Here is a 7,801-nt window from a genome sequence, read left to right on the forward strand (position 1 = left end):
AACAACCACAATAACCAACCTAGCAACATCGATAATCAATTCGAAAGACAAAATAACAATAGTAACTTTCTTTTACATCATTCAACAACTTTCCAAATATTCAATTCAACGGCTTACATTCAAGCCACAATATCGCTCACACATTCGATTATCAGCCCGAATCCTTACCAACAATATTCAAGGGCATTCTAAACAATTCACATAATATTTCCAACAATCCAACAATTTGCTCCAAAAGTGGCCGAAAACAGTCCCCTAGCCGAGAGCAGCCCCCTTTTTACTTTCCTCATTTTCACGTCATGTTTTGTATCACAACCCACAATATAACGATATCATTCTCATAAAATATACAAATTACATCAACGCACAATTAAAACGCTAAGCGATATTAATGCGATCTTCGACATATTATATGACCTGCATTCGTCCACACTACACATATACATATGTTCATGGTTCTCATATATAAAGATTGCATTAAGTGCACAAAGTTCTCCAAATCAGTCCGCAACGCTTACTATATCAATTTGGGACAATAGACTCTCGCTTCCAACATAAAAGTCATCCCAATAACCATTACGACGCTAAGCGACATTAGTGTGTCCTTTGGCATATAGCATGACTCATGTTCATCTATCACTACTTATATATATATATATATATATATATATATATATATATATAATTCTTAGTCATCCTACACACTACAACAATTTAACATACTACAAGAATTAATTCATCAATCCAATTCAACACCCATATACACGGCTAGAACACCAAACACACGGCCCAACTTCATCACACCATATTTCATGATTTTCATCCATATTAACATACTACAACATGAAATAAGAGTTCACAACACATAGGACAAGAGCAAAACTTACCTTTCTTCTTCAATACCACAAATGGCTAGGGTTTGCAATTGGACACAATGAATGGTTAGATGATCCAAACAATACTTCCACGCTACTTAGGGACCTCACTATAGTGGGTTAACACCAAGGAATTATTTTTGGGAAGGCTCAAAATGGATTTGGTTTTTTTTTTTTTTGGTTGTGGCCGAGAGCTATGGGGGAGTTGTGCCCTCCAAGCTCTTGTTTTTTTTTTTTCTTTTTCTCTAAGTGTTGAAGTGGAAATGAGAAAAGATGACTTAAGGGTCATCTTTTAAGTCCCCAAAATATCTATATTGTCTTTGGCCCACACAATGTGTTGGACCAATTAAAGTTGGCCACACAATGTGTGGGACCAATCAAGGACCTACACGGCCAAGGCCTTGTTTTGCACAAGATTTTTAATTCCAATTTTATGAATTGTGGTCCCAATTTTTTCCTAATTGTTCAATGCCCACAATTTCATATATAACTTATGTCTCAAAATAAAATCAAAGGTCAAAAGTCCCGACTTCAAATCCCGGAATAGTCTTGGCCTTAAATTATCATAGTTAATCCGGGTTGTCCCAAAGTATAAAATATACGGGATGTAACAGAAAGCATCCGAAATGACTTGGAGGGGCGTATGCAGGCTGAGATTGAGGTAAAACAAACCATCACTGCCTTAGAGTGCAGACTCATGGAGGCGTTAAGTACTATCGATGCCATGAAGGCAAAGATAGTGGCACTTGAAGAGCAGATTGATATTAGTGTGACCGAGGCAGCCAACAATGTTGTCGTGACGAGGGAGGCTAAGATCGAGGCTCCCAAGCCACTAGTGTTCAAAGGGGTTCGTGATGCACAAGAGGTGGAGAACTTTTTTTGGCACTTGGAGAACTATTTCAGGCATGGAAAAGTGAGGGACGATGAGGCCAAGATCAACACCGCTGTGTTGTACCTAACAGAGACTGCCATGCTATGGTGGAGAAGAAAGGTCGCTAATATTGACAGAGGTCTATGCACAATCAACACGTGGGATCAGTTCAAGAATTAGTTCAAGTTACAGTTCTACCCAAATAATGTCTTGTATGATGCAAGGCGCAAACTTAGAGAGTTGAAGCAGACAGGGAGCATTCGCGACTATGTCAAGAAGTTCACCACCCTTATGCTTCAAATTCCCCACCTCACTAGCGATGACTTGTTGTTTCACTTTATAGACGGGTTGCAAAATTGGGCTAAGCAGGAGTTGCAACGCCGTCAAGTCGCAGACATAGACCAAGCCATAGTGGAGGCCGAGTCTTTAATGGACTTCAGGCATGACAAGCACGGCAAAGGCCAAGGCAACGAGTCAAGGGGTAGCGATGCCAAAGATGGGGGAGACCGTGGCGAGAGCAAGGAGTCGCAACAACAATACTCCAAGACTCAAAATGCAAATAAGTTCGACGGCAAGAAGTCAGGTGATTGTCAAGGCTATGCTGAAAAGAAGGCGCAGAACGAGAAGAAGGGATGCTACTTATGCGGAGGGCCGCACAGCTTCAAAAATTGCCCTGACCTGAAGAGCATTAGCGCTATGGTACGTGCAAGTCACGAGCAGACGCAAACACAGAGTACGGGAATCACACAGTTGGGGACGATTAGACTATGTGGCGCTGTCGCGAAGCAAGATAGTCAAACCAATGATAATAAAAACCAGTACGTGGATCTCACCATCAATAACAAGCCCGCTCGTGCACTGGTAGACACTGGGGCGACTCACAATTTTGTGACCGAGGCTGCAGCGAAGAGACTAGAGTTGAAGCTTGCTCCAATTAACGCCCTCGTCAAGACCGTGAATGCTAAGATAGAAAATGCTCGTGGTGTAGCTAATGGCGTTAGTGTCAAATTGGGCAATTGGAAAGGTACGACAAATTTTACCGCCACTACTACGGATATCTTTGACATTGCTTTGGGGAAAGAATTCTTTAGACATTGCCACGCGATGATCGATCCCTACCTCCAACGTCTCTTGGTCATGGAGCGAGAAGGCGCTTGCACGGTGCCTACAGTGACTATGTCTCATGGACAGGGCTATGCACAACTTTCAGCTATGCAGCTTGTCAAGGGGCTCAAGAAAGAGGAGTCAACATTCATGGAAACCATTACAAGTTTGGAGGAAGATAATTTGCTCGAAGAAAACAAAAATGGTATTTCCAAAGAGCTACCTAAGCGCTTGCCTCTTAGGCGTGAGCAGGATCACAAGATTGAGTTGGAGCATGAACCGGAAAAGGGTCAAGTCATGCACCGATTACCGTCACCGCCTCACAAGATAGGGAGATTGAAGCTATCATTGACTACCAGGCCAGGCGGAAACAAGGGCAAGAAGACATTTCCATTTTTCTCGTGCATTGGAAAGGGCAATCACCGGAAGAGGTCACATGTGAACGATACGAAGACTTGTGGCAATTTAAAAACAAGAGTCAAGAGTTTAAGTAGCAGCAGTGCGCCGTGGTCGTCGCAACATCAGGTGGGGGAGAGTGTGATGACCCGCCACGTCATCATGCCACCTAGGCGCCACGTAGAACTATTTTTGCCATGTAGGAAGCTTATGTGGATGCTTACATGGTGAGGAGGCTAGCTTATGTGAGAAGGTTCTAGAGAAATATGGAGATTTCTCATGGAAGACCTTAGAACCTTATGGAATTGCATGGAAAGTCCTTAAAATAATCTAATTGTGTAGAAATTTCTAGAATAGGGGCTTATTTGTAAATATGTATGGACTTGTATAATAATAATTATTTACATATTATTCCCTAGGTGAGTAGTATAAATAGAGGGACATTCATTTGTAAATTATCAAGCAAAATCAATTAAGTCTTCTATAATAAAAAGCTTCCTTCTAGCAAATTTCTCTTATCTTTCTCAATTACTATTCCCTTAGCGATCTTGAGTGTAGTAAACTAGGTTGACTTGGAATAGCAAGATCGTGAGCAAGTTGTGCAAGAACGTGAGCGATTTGTCAAGTGCCGCACGTGCGCTTAGTTGAAGACTAAGGACGTGACACTCATCTATAATAGGAAGACACAACTTACATTCACAGATAACAATGGCAATGGCTAGTTTCCCACCTCTTCTCTTGTTATCTTGGTTTCTTTTTGCTAACTTCTTTTGCTTAGTAGCCCTAGCAGAGAGATCTACTTATATTGTCCATTTGGACAACTCTTTAATGCCTAAGATGTTTGCTAGTCACCATCACTGGCATTCTTCTACAATTGACTCCATCAAGATGGCAACTCCTGCTTTACTGAATAGCCACCATCCTGTTCCAAAGCTTCTCTATTCTTATGACAATGTATTTCATGGCTTTAGTGCTGTTTTGTCTAAAGATGACCTAGAAGCTCTCAAGAAGTACCCAGGTTTCATTTCAGCTTATAAAGATACGTCTCTTGAAGCTCACACTACTCATACCTCTGAGTTTCTTAAGCTCAACCCTTCCTCTGGTCTATGGCCCGCTTCTGGTTTTGGCCAAGATGTGGTCATTGGTGTTCTTGACTCTGGTGTTTGGCCAGAATCTGCCAGTTTCAGAGATGATGGGATGCCTGAAATCCCCAAAAAGTGGAAGGGAATTTGTCGTCCAGGCATGGAGTTCAATACTTCAATGTGCAACAGGAAATTCATTGGGGCTAATTACTTCAATAAAGGACTATTGGCAAGTAATCCTGATGTGAACATTTCCATGAATTCCGCAAGGGACACTGGCGGTCATGGCACCTATGTTGCCTCTATTGCTGCTGGTAATTTTGTCAAAGGAGCATCATATTTCGGATATGCTCCGGGAGCAGCAAATGGGGTTGCACCACGAGCTAGGCTTGCTGTGTATAAATTTAGCTTTGATGAAGGGAATGTCGCTTCTGATTTGATTGCAGCTATGGACCAAGCTGTTGCAGATGGTGTTGACATGATATGCATTTCTTATGGCTGGCGCTTTATTCCTTTATATGAAGATACAATTGCAATAGCTGCTTTTGGTGCCATGGCCAAGGGTGTGTTGGTTTCTGCTTCAGCAGGAAATCGTGGTCCTGGTATGGGAAGTTTAAACAATGGAGTCCCATGGATCTTCACAGTAGCAGCAGGGCATACTGACAGGTGGTTTTCTGGGATTCTGACCCTTGGAAACGGTCTAAAGATTAGGGGATGGAGCTTGTTTCCAGCAAGAGCTATTATTGAGGATTGGCCTGTAATTTACAACAAGACAGTGTCTGCTTGTGATTCAGCTGAATTATTAGCTCAAGTACCTGATTTTGGACGTAGCATCATCATTTGTCGTCGGAGTGGAGATGCAGAGGAAGTCTCTGACCAAATGAACGCTGTCGCAGAGGCAAGACTTGGAGCAGCCATCTTTATTTCTGATGATCCAGCAGTATTAAGGTCCACTGAATTTCCAAATCCTGGAGTTGTTATAACCCCCAAGGAAGGCAAACAGGTTATCAATTATGCTTCAAAGACTACTGAACCCAAGGCCAGCATTAGTTTCCTGAAGACACATTTGGACACAAAGCCTGCTCCGGGTGTTTCTGCATCCTCAGCTAGAGGCCCCTCTCGAAGCTACCTGAGAGTGTCAAAGCCAGACATATTAGCACCAGGAGTGTTAATTCTAGCCGCCTGGCCATCTAATACTATGGCAGCAAAAATTGGTACCAATATAGAATTGGCAACTGATTACCTTCTTGAATCAGGCACGTCCATGGCTGCTCCTCACATTGCTGGAATAGCTGCAATGGTTAAAGGTGTACATCCTGAGTGGAGTCCTTCAGCTATTCGTTCCGCCATGATGACCACTGCCAACCCATTGGATAATACTCAGAATCCCATAAGGAAGTCCGAGTAGGAGCTCGGCATGTTGACCCTAACCGGGCTGTTGATCCAGGCCTCATATATGATACCACTCCGCAAGATTATGTTAATCTTCTCTGTTCTTTGAATTTCACAGAAGAGCAGTTCAAAACAATTGCAAGATCATCAGCTAACCACAACTGCTCAAAACCATCCTCGGATATCAACTACCCATCATGTATTGCATTCTTTAGCCCACAAGGGAACTTCACTTGGTTGGAGCAGAAATTCACAAGGACAGTAATAAATGTTGGGAGCGGTGCAGCTAAGTATAGAGTGAAAGTGAAAGCACCAAGGAATTCAAAGGTTTCTGTGTCACCGCAAACATTGGTTTTTAAGAAGAAAAATCAGAAGTTGAGCTACACTTCGACCATTCATTACAAAGACGACACAGAACAAGATGTCCAATCTGGTTCAATCACCTGGGTGGAAGAGAAAGGAAATCATACAGTAAGAAGTCCTATTGTAATATCTCCAGAGATAGAGATCTGGGAGTGAAGCTCTGCAACTAGCACAAGCGCTAGCATTTTCTAAGTTTGTAACTGTGGAGAGGATTCTGTCTGGAATAGCCGGACATATGTTGGCATGCCTACTTTGGAATTGTTGTTGAAATGTAATTTTTTGCTAAAAAATAAGATTTAACGTATTGTGGGCTAGTAAGTACTCACTACTAGTTGTTTGTTTTTAAGCCAATGAAAAGTGCCACCACCAAAGAGGTCTTTTCAACACATGGCTTCTTGAAGACTTCGATAAATAGAGCAGTATAAAATTTCTTCTTCTGCTTAAAAACATCCCTCAACTACAGCCCAAAACTAAGGCTCAACTACAGCCCAAAACTAAGGTACATCCTTGTGTTACTATAGCAAGCACTAATTCAAAAGTCGCAACAACCATCCTTCTGTTTAGTTTCTGTCATGAAATCTGTTAAGAAACTAACGATATAAAAAAATTGACTCCTTTAATTTCTCAATTTGTGTCCCTCCCGCCTGATCCTCTTCCACCTTCTTCAATCACATGTAAAATCATTCATATTCTTTCTTCACCAACTCAAGGAAATCCATCAGATTCAAACTCATATGCACAATTGTGTAGAACCAATGAAGTGTAATGAAAAGGAAAATGAAATATTGGTTACGTCTTCAGTCTCCTGCTCAATAGTTCCTTTTTTGTGCTTTCCTTTTTTTTTCTTTTAATATTGCAGAGCTTTTAATCACCATAAGTTAGTGTAGGAGTGGCAAGCAGGCAGGTCGGATTGAATATGGGCTGGACGAAAAAGGATTAAACAAAAACGGATAAAATGTTCGATCCGCCCATATTTAATATAGATAAAAAAGGGGTTAACCGACAGGTCATATGGATATCCATATTATCTATGGTTTTAGGAATAGTCATGTGATGACACAAGCTAAAAGCTAAAATAAGCTTAGACTCTCAGAAAGTACGAGCTCATGAAAAATAACAAGCAGACAAATGATATCGGTAATATGAAAATCCATTTTTTAGTGGAAATATCCATATTTGATCTATTTTTAAATGTCAGTTATCCAATCCATATTTAATGTCGGATTGGATGGTTACTTGTTTTTTAAAACCATTTTGCCAGCCCTAAGTGGGTGTTATCATGGAAACAATTAGTAAATTTCATATTACTTCCTGCAGTCCCAACACTTTCTATCTCTGACTCTTTGGATCATTTTAAACAGGTAAGGCATTTCAACGCTAGCCTACCAAATTTTTTGTTATTATATGGTTATTTGTAGTTCACCTTAGAAAATACATTAATCTTTTTCAAGATGTATAGAATAGAAACTAACTGATCCCACTCGTCAATTACATTAACCAATTCAAACACTGCTAGAACAAGAAAGAAGAGAGAGAAACTAAATAGAAGGATGGTTGTTGCAACTTTTGAATTAGTTAAGAGATGTTTTTTGTTTACTATAGTAACACAAGGATGTACCTTAGTTTTGGGCTGTAGTAGAGGGATATTTTCCAGCCAAATATGGATAGGAGCATTCCTTCACAAACTGATTTGCTGGAATTCAATACTTCACTACTGG

The 7,801-nt window shown here is 40.9% G+C and overlaps 1 pseudogene; it reads left to right on the forward strand.

Annotated features, from left to right (window-relative positions):
- The first annotated feature begins 3,814 nt into the window (after positions 1-3,814).
- LOC132599800 (subtilisin-like protease SBT3) lies at positions 3,815-7,801 on the forward strand (annotated as a pseudogene).

Source organism: Lycium barbarum, chromosome 6 (genome assembly GCF_019175385.1).
Source record: "Lycium barbarum isolate Lr01 chromosome 6, ASM1917538v2, whole genome shotgun sequence".
NCBI classification, from domain to species: domain Eukaryota; kingdom Viridiplantae; phylum Streptophyta; class Magnoliopsida; order Solanales; family Solanaceae; genus Lycium; species Lycium barbarum.